A 14,501-nucleotide genomic window follows, 5' to 3' on the forward strand; every position below is an offset into this window, starting at 1 on the left:
GCAAATGTGTTTAAAAATTATATATTTTTTTATAGTTGATAGTTGATACAATATAATTTATATAAGAGGTTATTAATATTCAATTGTAATTAATTCTTATTTTTATTGACAATTAATACGATTGATAAAATTTAAGAAGAAACTAAAAAATTTAATTGTAATTTTTCTATTTTCTGATTTGAGTAAACGAGTTTTAAATTTTACAACAAGATTTAGTTTCACTTTTACTCACGTTATTGTTTCAAAAGGGGTATAAAATTAAAGAATAATTCTCCACATCCAAACAATTTGAACATTTAAGTTCATCCAAATTATTTGAGTTATGCATTTCTTTTTTTAATTTTCTTCTCCTCTTGCACTTTTTCTTCTTCATTTCAAATACTACGTCTTCTTCTTTTTCTCCTTTTTTATTATTTTTCAATTTCGTTACCGTTATCACTAACAACACCTCCTCCTTCTCCTCCTCGTCCTCGTATTGAAATTTCATCTCCTTCTTCTTTTTTATCTTTTTCCTCCATTATCATGCATTATCATCATCGTTATCGTTATTGTCTTCTTCTAATACGTATCGTCATTATCGTTATCATCGAATTTTTGTCATATTGATGACATTGTTTAATCTAAAATTAATTTGGATGAATTTTTGTTCAAAATTGACTTGTTTGTGAATTCGAATTTATATAATGGACAATTTTCGGTTCATTTGATAGTATACAATGATTTCGTTTTGATAATATTTTTTGTTCATTTGATACGCAAGTATTTCTGAATTCAAATTTATATAATGGACAATTTTCAGTTCATTTGATATTATACAATGATTTTGTTTTGATAATATTTTCGATTCCGAAATTATTTAATGACGTGACCATAGAGAATCAGAATCAATAAAGATGTTAGAAAAATGTTGGTGTTGTTGGTGATGACTATAATGATAATGGAGGAAAAAGAAGAAAAGAAAGGAGGAAATCAAAGAAATTCAAATAAAAAAGAAACAGGAGGAGGAGGAGGAGGAGAAGGAAGAAGAGGAGATGGATGTGATGATATAGTCAGTGGCGGAGCTTAGTTCAGACAAGGGGGGCCATGGCCCCCCCAAACTTTTTATAAAAAACTTAGTAGTACTTTTTCAAAAGATAAAAAATAGTTCAATTGACTTAAATACTTTACTATGACTTAAAGTATCTAATAAGTTCAATAAACAACACTCTCTCTATTTTTAAGTTCAAATATAAAAAATTAGATCTTTTTTATTTATTTAATTTAATTTTTATATGATAAAAAATAATAGAATATTCAATAAGTATTAATATTATTGTATTTGTATAAATTGATAAAAAAATTCAATAAATATTATAAATTTTAATATTTGTCCTTCTAACTTCTTCTTTACATATTTTACAAGATATATATTCAAATTTTTATATAAAATAATAATGAAAAATCAAAGAATTGATATATTTTTTAAGAGGAAGACTAATATTTAAGAAAGAGAACATATAACTTTTACAATATCAACACCTGTAGATAGTTCTTCTACTTTAATGAATCATGAAGAAAGTGAGATATAACCTTCAAAAGTTCAAAAAGTTACATCCGATGACTTTAGCCTTAAGTTTTTGGAACGAGATCTTGAAAAACAGCTTTAAATTTGGCAATATCACCCAAACCAAAGAGATGAGATTAGACGAGCTTATCTTAAATGGGGTTCATATCAAAAATATTTTGACAATTATTTTCTAGCTGGCCCCCCCAAAATTTGGTTTCAAGTTCCGCCACTGGATATAGTGGTGGTGACGATGACCATAATGAAAAAAGATAAAGAAAAAGGAGAAAGAGAAAGAGAAAGAAGAGAAAAAAGAGGAAGACTTAAATGTGTAGCAGACCTCAAAATTAAAATAATTAATTAATTAATTAAACTCTAAATAAGTATGTCAAAGCAATGACAAAAATAAAAAAAATCAAGCGAACAAAAATAGAAAGATCTAAAAATAACACGTGCTGATAACCTAATAAAATTAGGTTATAATGTTGCTCATCTTCATCCTTTCAGTTAGCGGTAAGAATTCATATTTTAAATCTTGCTAGATTCAAATCAAATCTAAAATTTAAATTTAAATTTAAATTAAATTCAGTCTTAAATTTAGTTATGAATTAATTTTAAAAATATAAGTTAGAATACATATATAATACAACATTTTAATTACTTAGTATAATCATTTCTCCCTTTACATATTTACGTTTTAGTAATTATCTAAATTTTTTCTGTATTTAATTTGTTTAATGACAATTAATGTTCACAAGATTTCAGAAATAAATTTTGTTATACAAAATTTGTGTGTGTATATATGAATCACAAGATTATAGACACTACTGAATTATAAAATTTTTTCACTGTTATATTCAACTGAAATAATTTGGCTGGCTAGGAAAAAATGTGAGTTTTAATGCACTTTTTCAATTAGATTTAATTTGTATTATTTTATATCAGATATATTATATACAGTTTTTATTGTTCTTTAATTTTGTTTACAAATTTTAGAAAAGAAAGATACAGGCCACAATTAGGAGGGATTTGACGTCTCGATTCGTGTATTTTTTTTAAGAGAAAGAATAACTTATTTGATCACATGTTTTTAGTGTAAAGCGCACCGTTAATAACATTAATATTATGCTAAATTATACAATAAAAATATAAGTTTATCGATCTTTTTTTTTATGAGATAAAAAAAAAATTGAAAAAGGTAGGACTGATATTTTAAATAATAATAAAATAATTAAAATAATTATAAAAAAATTTATTTTAATAAAAAATAATTATAAATATAATTAAAAATTATTTTAATGTTATTTTTTTTAAATAATTTTTATAATTATAAAAAATTATAAAAAAAAAGAAAATTATTTTAGTTTTAGATTTAATTTTTTTTATTATGTGTTAATATTTTATTTATAGGTCAAATTTATGCTATTTTTAGTGACCAAAACTAATGTCACTATAAAACTTCGTGTATATATATATAAATTGTTGAACCAATGCATTCTCAACTATAAATAATACTGAGATAAAAGAATCCTAGCTAGTTGAATAATCAACTCTACGTCAATCTATACAGTAAAATGTCCTAATATTATACATTATGAATTTGTGGTCAATTTTGACCAACGTACCGAGATGCACAAGCTTCTAAAATTAAGTATCCCATAACGTAGGTTGTCAGTTTTGCTAGAGTGACATTGTTTAATTGTAATATAAAGTCTTGCAAAATTTTAAAAGAAAAAGAAGGAATCATTATTATACAAATATAATTTTCTGAGTTGGGCTAGAAATAGTATGAAAGCTTAATGGGCCGTTGGTTTTATACTTGGCTCCTCTTTCAAGAGAATCTACCGCCCAACTTTTGTTGTGAGCAACGTCCCAAGGCTGTATATATATATTTTTTTGGGTGACTAAATCTCAACCCAAGGCTGTATATGTTTTCCTCTGCTCTTTTATCTTTCTTTTAATATTTTATTTAAATAAATAATTTGTTGTGGTATTATCTGCTAACTATTAGTTAGTATAGATGATAAAATAATATTTCAAAATCAACTTAAAGTATATTCTTCAAATAAAATAAAAATATTTATGAAATTGTTCACAATATTTATTTATTTTTTAAGAACAAAATAAAAATTTTAGACTACTTGAATGAAAATTTTTTAAAGTAAAAAAGTTGGTAAAATAGTAAAGTGAAAAATTAATCACTCTTAAATTAAGATAATAGAACATATATTTTATAAAAGTTACAAAATTAATGGTAATTAACTCCCCATTTTACTACTTTACCAACTTCTTCACTTTAGAGAATCTAAATTCGGGTTACTTCACCTTGAAAAATACATAACTTGATGGCCACGATACGATGCTGAGTCGGAGGCAGTGAAAAGGTGCTAACTCTGGAGCGAATAGCCGGTGTGTTTCTCCAATATAACATGATACAATGGAGAAAAGAGATTTTTTTATTTAAATTATTTAAATATAATATTTACAAAAATGTGTAATTTATAGCGTATTTACGCATTTATGTTAACCTTATACATCCCGGATACAAAGGTACCAAAACCTAAAAAAACACAACTCAGTTATTCTATACCCAGGATACAAGCAATATTAAAATACGTGCACAAGTCGGGTGCACTGCATCCGAGATAGAGCCTTAAGAAATTTTATGGTACTGTACTCGAGATACATCCATAATAAGTATGGTGGCACTGTATCCGGGATACGTGCTTAAATAAATAGGGGTCTTTGAACTCTAGATACGAAAATATCTCTATATGCAACTTCTTGTGCAATCCATTCTACATCCATCTTTATGCTATCTATTCTTCCTTTCCTTCTTTTCAAAAAAAAAAAGGTTAGTAACCAGTTTTTTTTTTAATAGTTTATCATAATGGAATCATTAGAAATGGTGATGAGGGAGTAATATTTGAGTGCAATTCAACTGTGATACTGCGCACTTCCGTATTGATTCTCTAGATGTGCTTAAGAATGTTATCTTGATCAACATGGGAGCAATTAATCGGTTCGAAGGAGGTTAGCTGAGTAGCATATAGATTCATATCAACGCTGTCTAGTGGAGGTTTTAAAAAAATAGGACGTTTTGGGTTGAAGAAGATAAGCACGTCAGTATAATGTTTGATGTACATGGCAGACTAATCCGGTCGGGTGTCATCTGCAGTAGCTAGGGATCATCGTACGGTGTCCACCGAAACTGAAAACACGTATAATACTATATTTAGTACTAGAAGAGTAATTTGTGAATAACATATGAAGATTCGAAACATCATAACTCGTCAAACCTTAGGGCATCCATCCTACGCCGCAATCTAAGACCTCTGTCATGATGGTTGTCCTACCAAGTCATGCCAACCTAATAACCGAAAAAAATTTCAGTTAGTTTTTAATATTGCACATTCTTATTATTACAACAAAAATATTAAATAACTACCTTGAAGCAAGAGAAAATCTGAGAATGTTGCATTTGACAGGACAGAAAGTCGGGAACTTGTGGTAGATCCACGACTAATGGCACGCACTCGACAATATCCATCATATCCTGTCGGGCAGCGCTGCACAATGAATGATAGGTGTGAGACAGCATTGCAGAGCCCATGACAACCGTCTGGAACTATCAAAGTCCTCCAGAAGTGGCAGCCATCTGAGAGGGACAAAGTTGGTTGACTTGTTTATAAACAAGTATCCCCCGATCAACATAAGTAAGTAACATTTGGCATACTGGCGGAGAGTAGCCTCATTAGCCCCCGATGGAATGTGGGTCATCCTGTTCCTGAACCAAGTCATCTTCAGCCCAAAATTCTACTTCCTGTCCTCGGAACTGGGGTGGAGGCCTATCATTGAGCAAATTTGCAACCTACTGCCATGTGGGGTGTCTATGAAATTGCTGAAAATCTCTAGTGCAGTTGCCTATCGGGTAACCATTTGTGCGCAATCTAAGATGATATGCCACATCCTAGAATGTGATGGTGACCTCACCCCATGAAAGGTGGAAAGTATGGGTTGGTCTCCAACGCTCCACAAATACAGAGAGTAAGATATTGTCGAAGATGAAATCCCTTAACTCTACTGTATGTCCAAACTCAGCCTCAATGATATAAGGTAGTAGCACCTTGATGATTGGACTTTTGACGGCTTAGAATTTCACAATTGAAAGCTCGTTGTAATATAGTTCCTAAACCAAGCAATAGTCCTTTCATACAAAAATTTGTTTGTCACTAGTACAAACCCCTAAATTTATAAACCAAAGTATTGAACCTCGGGTCATTCTCCCTAGAAATTGTAATAAAGTGTCCTTGTTATTGGTTATGAAGTATGTTTGGGGTTTTTGAGATAGGAGACAAGAAATGTAAAATGCAACGAAAATAAACTAATAACTATGAAAAGCTCTTGGCAAGGTTATGAGAACTAGAAGTCCTATCCTAGTTATCCTCCTCAATTGTGATCATAAATTGTCCATTGCTACCACTTAGTTAACCTTTAACCATGGAGAAAAGTCAAGTGGATGAGTCAACTTGATTCCACAAGTCCTAGCCAATTCCCAAGGGAAAGACTAGCTTTAGTGGTATCCAAATCAATTAGCAACTTCTAATTGTCAATCAACAAAGGAATTAGATAACTCAAGCGTCACTAATTACTCCACCTAGGCCAAGAGGAACAAAATCTACACTAAAATCCAACCAAGTATTTTATCAAACACTTGGAAGGCATAAAAGGAAAGCAAAGTAAATTGATAACAACAATGAAATCTAACAACTACTTATTGCAAGAAATTAATAACAACAATCAAAAGAAACACAATTATTATGAATTACCTCAAATTGAATTGGAAGAAAATAGAAGGAACAAGAGTAGATCTACAATAAAGCATGGAAACAACATAAAAAAAATTACAACAAAAGAATAGAAGAATGATGATTGCAACAACAAGGAATTGAGAAGAAGAAATAGAAGAAAGCATGAATGAAAACCTAGATCTAAGAACTAAACCTAATCCTAATCCTAATTCTAGAGAGAAGGGAGAGCTTCTCTCTCTAAAACTACTCTAAACTACTCCTAATGTGTGTTAATGATGCTAAGTGTGTGAATGATGCCTTCCCCCTTCAATCCTTGGTCCTTAAATGCATTTTGGCGCCAAAGTTGGTTGAAATTGGGCCCCACAGCTCTTAGAAATCGCTGGGCACGTTTTCTATTTAAAAAATCACATGCGCCCATCGGCGCGTACGCGTACAGTGCGCGTGCGCGCCCCTTGAGATTTTCGCAATCCACGCGTGCGCGTACAGTGCGCGTGCGCGTGGATGCACATTTCCAATTCTTTGTCTTTTCCATGATTTCTCCACTTTATATGCTTTCTTCTTCACTCTTTTGATCAATTCCTAGCCTTTTCAACCTGAAATCACTTAACAAACAAATCAAGGCATCTAGTGGAATCAAATGTGAATCAAATTTAGCTAATTAAGGATCTAGAAAGCATGTTTTCACACTTAAGCACAAATTAGGAAACAATCATGAAACCATGCTATTTCATTGAATAAATGTGGGTAAAAGGTGATGAAATCCCGCAAGTTAAGCACAAGATAAACCCTAAATATGGGGTTTATCAACCTCCCCACACTTAAACCAAGCATGTCCTCATGCTTAAACCAAGAATGAAGTAAGGGTATGGCATTTATTCAATGAAAACTAACTAAATGCAACCTAAACTATATGCAACTATCTACATGCAATTGCTTTGGTCAAAATAAATCAATTCACAAGAATACATATATGCACAAGGGCTAAGGACTAGCAAGTCTAATTCACAATTGAATTGAGTTATTAAATATTTTTATAAACTTGCAAGAAGAGTGATGATTGTAGGAGGAAACATGTAATTGAGCATCAAACCCTCACCGGATGTGTTTGCACTCTATTCGCTCAAGTGTTTAGGGTTGATTCTCTCAATTCTCTCCTAATCATGCTTTCTAAGATTTGTTTTTCTTCTAACAATCAACATATATTTCATGCATGCATACAAGTATCATGAGGTCTTTTCTTTAGGTTGTAATGGGGCTAGGGTCAAGGTAAGATGCATATATGGTTAAGTGAGCTTGAAATTTGAATATTTGATAAGCTTAAACTTCCCACCTAACGTATGACATCCTATACAATTTCAAAGCTAACCTAACTACCCATTTTTCTCACTTTTTCACATACTCATGTATTCCTTTTCATTTCACAACACTTATACATTGACCCTTATTGAGCTTTGCTTTGGGGTATTTTGTCCCCTTTTATTTCTTTCTTTTTCTTTGTTTCTTTCTTTTTCTATTTTTTTCTTTTCTTTTCCGTATTGTTTTTTTTTCTTTTCCTTTTCCTTTTTCTCATTTTTCTTTCTATATACAAGATCATCAATGCATAAGGTTTTACATTCATTACACATGAGCATTTACCCAATTCCCAATATTTACAACAAAAATACAAAACTACCCTTTTATTCACCCAATATTCCAAGATTTCCCACACTTTAAATGACACACACACACACACTAGCCTAAGCTAATCAAAGATCCAAATTAAGAACTTTTATTGTTTTCCGCTTTAAGGCTTGTAATGTGCTAAAATTATGAACAAAGTGGGTTAAGTATAGGCTCAAATTGGCTAACAATGGAAGATAAAAGGTAAGGCCATTTGGGTAAGTGAGCTAAATGAAATGATGGCCTCAATCATATAAATGCATGAATACACAAAATAATGGACATATAGAATCAAACAAATCAAAGATCACAATCATAGAAAGAGAATAATGCACACAAGAAGGAAGATAAGTGGTTATAAGATGTAACCACACCATTAGGCTCAAGTCTCACAAGCTTGTGTTCTTAGCTCAAAACATGTTCCACAATATATATATATATATATCATTCAAGCAAGTTTAATGAAAAGTTTTCACTCAAATCAATTGGTGCCCTATAGATAGAGTTCTTGAAAATTTAATCTCATTATTTTGACTAAGCTTATTATGTATATATATATATGCAAAATTAAGAAAATGCAACAAAAATCCTAAAAACCTGAAATGAAATACAAAAGTGTTGGAATTAGGAATTTGTCACCCAAAAGTACCGACCGGTCGGACGACCTCCCCACACTTAAAAGTTTGCACCGTCCTTGGTGCATTCAAAGATGAGCAAGGGGGTACGGCAACTTTTCGGATTGCTACCTTCAGCTGGTAGGTCAACCGGTTGCTGCATGTTCTTTCATCTGCTTCCATTTTTTCTTGTGGTGTATCAATCATGAAAAATAGAAAATAACACCATAAGATGAGAAAATACATAAGCAAGGAAGCATACATTGTTGGAATGAGGTACTAATCACTAGGATTGAGTGAGTGAAGTAGTGTGACATTAATAAAAGTGAGTGTGCATTCTAAGTTGCGCACGATTTAGAACACACATTAGCAAGAAAAGCGATGTCACAAAAGAAGCATGCACTTCACTTATCCTAGTATGCTTGAGATACTTTAAGTAGACTTGTAAGGTAAAACAAGCATTAAAGAAGCATGAGAGCATTCGAGCTAAAAGCATATGGATGCATATGATCATGAAATACAGTGCATTAGAATAAATGCACAACATCCATCAAGAAATTGCCTAATCAAGGAAAAAGGTTCCAATTACATGGTGGCTAGCTACAACATGCAATTCAAAAGGATGTACAAACTCGAAGGCGATTCTCATCACTTGGTATTCTCAAAAGATAAGCATGAAGAATTCAAAACCAAGTAGCAAAGTATAACCTCAACAATAGAATCCAACAAAGATTATAAACATAATGATGTTAAGATAACATCCCGTTTGTACTCAGCAACAATTAATGGTAAACAAAATTAACAATCCAACACTTACAATGAAAAAGAGAAAATGAAATAAAAACTAACTAAAACTAACTAATCAACTAACTAACTAACTAATTAACTAACTAGAATAGATGGTTATCAATGGTGTTTGAAAGTGTTGGATGAGGGGTAGGAGAAGGGAAGAAGAAAGGAGAAGGAAAGAAATGGAAAGAGGAGAAGAAAAGAAGTGGAGTGAAGAAGGGTATCCGCGCATACGCGCGCATGGCGCGCGCGCGCGGATGGTGGTGCAATGGAAGCGACGCGTACGCGTACATGGCGCGTCCGCATCGATGGCTTATTTCGAGAGTGGCGCGTACGCGCCAGGTGCGCGTACGCGCGAGTTGGTTTATGCCTCGGGCACAGTGCGCGTGCAACGTAGGCACAACTCTCGGGTCAATGTATGGAGGAATGAAATCTTAAGACCCACGCGTACGCGCACATGGTGCGTCCGCGCGGATGGGCGAAAATGCTTGATGCACGCGTCGCGCGCAGTGCGCGTACGCGTGGATGGTGTTCTGTTTTTCAAAATTTTTTCTATGTTTTTGCACCAATCCAAGCATTCTAAACCTCCAAACAGCCACCAAAACACCATAAAAACTTATTTAACATACTAAACTACCAAATAAACTCAACAAAACTAGTGAAAATATGAAATTAAACTACTTTTACCAATATATACAAAAGGAAAAATGAAAAGAAGTTACCATGGTGGGTTGTCTCCCACCTAGCACTTTTGTTTATTGTCCTTAAGTTGGACTTATGGGGAGCTCCTCTCAAGGTGACTTGTGCTTGAAGCTATCCTTGAACATCCACCAATGCTTGAATCTCCAATAAGCTCCATTCTTCAATTTTAACATCTTCAAGCTTTGATGGAGTTATTCACAAACCATGAGCTCCCAAATTTGATTTTCCTTGTGCGATCCGGGATCTCACACTTTGTTTTGACACCCGTCCTTAAATTGATCATCATTATTCCATCCGGGTGGCATGGCCTTGGAATTCTCAAAGAAGCTTCCAAACAACTTCCTAGACCCATGCAATTTGGTTCCACACCAACCATTGCTCTTGAATTTTGAGCTTGCAACCATCATGAGCTTAGAATGACGTTTCTAACCACTACACAACTCATTCCTACTCTTAACTCCACAAAGAGCTCTAGGTTGACCATCATTTTCAATCAATCCATATTCAAGTGAGAAAGTAAAGCTTAGGGGTAAGAATTTTACCCACTTGAATGTTGTGTAGGATGGTGACTTAGGAAGGGGTGGTCCTAATGATCTTGCAAACTCCACTCCCTTGTGCTCTTCCTTGACTATTTCCACCTCTTTGCAAGCTTCCTCAATTTCAACCTTTTCCCTTGTATCACTTGGCTTGGTGTTGTCTTCAAGAACTTCGATTTCTTGCTCGATGGGAGGTGGTTCAATTTTGGATAGGAATTCATTGATGAATGAATCCATCTTTTGATCAACCTCTTCATATTCTTCAATCCTGATATACACCATGCCAACTTTTTTCTCTTGGTAGCTCTGTCTTCAAGAACTTCGATTTCTTGCTCGATGGGAGGTGGTTCAATTTTGGATAGGAATTCATTGATGAATGAATCTATCTCTTGATCAACCTTTCCATATTATTCAATCCTGATATACACCATGCCAACTTTTTTCCCTTGGTAGCTCTCTTCCGATTCACTCTCTTTCTCATTTCTCACCAAGGGTATGGGAGGTTATGCACATTCTTCTATAATTTCAACTTCATATCCAATGGGAGAGGATTCAATTATAGATAGAAATTCATCCATGATTGAATCCATGTCTTGATAGACCTCTTTCAAGTCTCCAACTATGATATGCCTTGGAGGTTGCGCACCCTCCTTAACATCAATATCAAGCTTCTTGGAAGAGTGCTCCATGATGTTACATTCCCATGGACTTTCAACATCTCCTAAATCTTCAACCACTTCTTCCTTTTCCTCAATGGTCATAGGCTCCTCCAAATGTTCTAACACAAAATTTGACTCTTCCTTCTTCTCCACCGAATTTTCCAATTTCTCCTTCACACTTTGCTCTTCTTTTGCTTTTTCACATGTGGTCACGGAAGTACCTTGAGTATTCAAGCATTGGTAGGCTAAAGTATGCACTATCTTGGTCAAGTTAGTCACAAACTCTAGGATATTCCTTTGCATATCTGCTTGTCCTTGAAGTAGCAAGGTGAGAGAATCATCTATTGGGGCTTGGAGTGGATAAGAGGGTTCATCATTTTGGAGAGAGGGCTCATAGTAGGAAGGTGGTTCTTCTTGGTAAGGGTATGGGGATGGTGTGTATTGAGGTGGTTCTTGGTAGTAGTCATGATAAGGTTGTGGTGGTTCTAGAGGTTCTTGCTCATAATGATCATAAGAATATGGTATAGATGATTGGTCATATGGTGGATATGGATCATAGGAAGGTGTTTGGTAATGAGAGGCTTGTGAGAACAGTTGAGGTTCATGTTGAGAATAAGAGTCATAGGCATATGATGGTGTTGATTGATTATCTAAAAAGGATTCACCATAGCCATTGAATTGACATGCATTAGGATGGTGATTATACCTATACGCATCCGGAGGTTGTTGCCAATAGGAGTGATCAATCCCTTGAGGCTCCTCCCACCTTGAAGTGTTCCATCCTTGGTGCATGTGGTCATTGAAGTTCACATTTCCTACAACACAATTAGAACCAAACTCATAGCCAAAGTGAGAATTCATGATAGTGAGAGAAAAAGAAAACAAAATCAAATAAGAAGCAAGAAAATTAAATCCTAAAACTAGCAAGTACCAACAAGCAATCCAAAAATCAAGCTATTTACAATACTCACATATATACAATAACCAATAACACAACACCATTGCAATCTCTGGCAACGGCTCCATTTTGATGATTGGACTTTTGACGGCTTAGAATTTCACAATTGAAAGCTCGTTGTAATATAGTTCCTAACCCAAGCAATAGTCCTTTCATACAAAAATTTGTTTGTCACTAGTACAAACCCCTAAATTTATAAACCGAAGTATTGAACCTCGGGTCGTTCTCCCTAGGAATTGCAATAAAGTGTCCTTGTTATTGGTTATGAAGTATGTTTGGGGTTTTTGAGATAGGAGACAAGAAATGTAAAATGCAACGAAAATAAACTAATAACTATGAAAAGCTCTTGGCAAGGTTATGAGAACTAGAAGTCCTATCCTAGTTATCCTCCTCAATTGTGATCATAAATTGTCCATTGCTACCACTTAGTTAACCTCTAACCATGGAGGAAAGGCAAGTGGATGAGTCAACTTGATTCCACAAGTCCTAGCCAACTCCCAAGGGAAAGACTATCTTTAGTGGTATCCAAATCAATTAGCAAATTCTAATTGTCAATCAATAAAGGAATTAGATAACTCAAGCGTCACTAATTACTCCACCTAGGCTAAGAGGAACAAAATCTACACTAAAATCCAACCAAGCATTTCATCAAACACTTGGAAGGCATAAAAGGAAAGCAAAGTAAATTGATAACAACAATGAAATCTAACAACTACTTATTGCAAGAAATTAATAACAACAATAAAAAGAAACACAATTATTATGAATTACCTCAAATTGAATTGGAAGAAAATAGAAGGAACAAGATTAGATCTACAATAAAGCATGGAAACAACATAAAGGAAATTACAACAAAAGAATAGAAGAATGATGATTGCAACAACAAGGAATTGAGAAGAAGAAATAGAAGAAAGCATGAATGAAAACCTAGATCTAAGAATTAAACCTAATCCTAATCATAATTCTAGAGAGAAGGGAGAGCTTCTCTCTCTAAAACTACTCTAAACTACTCCTAATGTGTGTTAATGATGCTAAGTGTGTGAATGATGCCTTCCTCCTTCAATCCTTGGTCCTTAAATGCATTTTGGTGCCAAAGTTGGTTGAAATTGGGCCCCACAGCTCTTAGAAATCGCTGGGCACGTTTTCTATTTAAAAAATCACGTGCGCCCATCCGCGCGTACGCGTACAGTGCGCATGCGCGCCCCTTGAGATTTTCGCAATCCACGTGTGCGCGTGCGCGTGGATGCACATTTCTAATTCTTTGGCTTTTTCATGATTTCTCCACTTTGTATACTTTCTTCTTCACTCTTTTGATCCATTCCTAGCCTTTTCAACCTGAAATCACTTAACAAACAAATCAAGGCATCTAGTGGAATCAAAGGTGAATCAAATTTAGCTAATTAAGGATTGGTGCACGAAATTGTGTTATCCAGGCTCGAACAATCCCTGGCAACGTGAGCAACTTGGTACGCGTAATCGTGATTACACTTTAATTATGTAAAATTCATGGCTCTTTCTTTCCCTGGCAATGGCGCCAAGAACTTGGTGCCAATACCATGGTTCACAACTTTGATACAACTAACCAGCAAGTGCACTGGGTCGTCCAAGTAATACCTTACGTGAGTAAGGGTCGAATCCCACGGAGATTGTTGGTATGAAGCAGTCAGCAGTCCTTCTTCAACCTCTGAATCTGATTTTTGCTCAAGTCCCTCAATTTCAGCCAGAAAATACCTGAAATCACAGAAAAACACACAAACTCATAGTAAAGTCCAGAAATGTGAATTTAACATAAAAACTAATAAAAACATCCCTAAAAGTAACTAGATTCTACTAAAAACATACTAAAAACAATGTCAAAAAGCGTATAAATTATCCGCTCATCAAGGATCTAGAAAGCATATTTTCACACTTAAGCACAAATTGAAAAACAATCATAAAACCATGCTATTTCATTGAATAAATGTGGGTAAAAGGTAATGAAATTTCCCAAGTTAAGCACAAGATAAACCCTAAATATGGAGTTTATCACACCTCAGGGGATGGAGTCCCAAAATCACACGATGTGCCAAGAGCAACTGAGGTGACTATACAACTACTATTCATTAGACTTCTAAAACTTATCGCCTATTGCGTTTAATATTGCTTTACAATAAAATAATTTTGAATATAACTTGATTAAATTTAATTAAATAAGTTAATGCATATGATTATATAACTATACATAAGAGAA

General features: G+C 33.9%; 1 long non-coding RNA gene across 1 annotated transcript in view; it reads right to left on the reverse strand.

Annotated features, from left to right (window-relative positions):
* Positions 4,438-14,501, reverse strand: part of LOC110271109 — a 13,897-nt gene continuing 3,833 nt past the window's right edge. The window contains exon 3 of the long non-coding RNA XR_002361257.1: positions 4,438-5,112. This is a non-coding gene — a long non-coding RNA (uncharacterized LOC110271109). The remainder of the gene's footprint in view (positions 5,113-14,501) is intronic.

The sequence above is a fragment of the Arachis ipaensis genome, chromosome B04 (assembly GCF_000816755.2).
Source record: "Arachis ipaensis cultivar K30076 chromosome B04, Araip1.1, whole genome shotgun sequence".
In the NCBI taxonomy this organism is placed as follows: domain Eukaryota; kingdom Viridiplantae; phylum Streptophyta; class Magnoliopsida; order Fabales; family Fabaceae; genus Arachis; species Arachis ipaensis.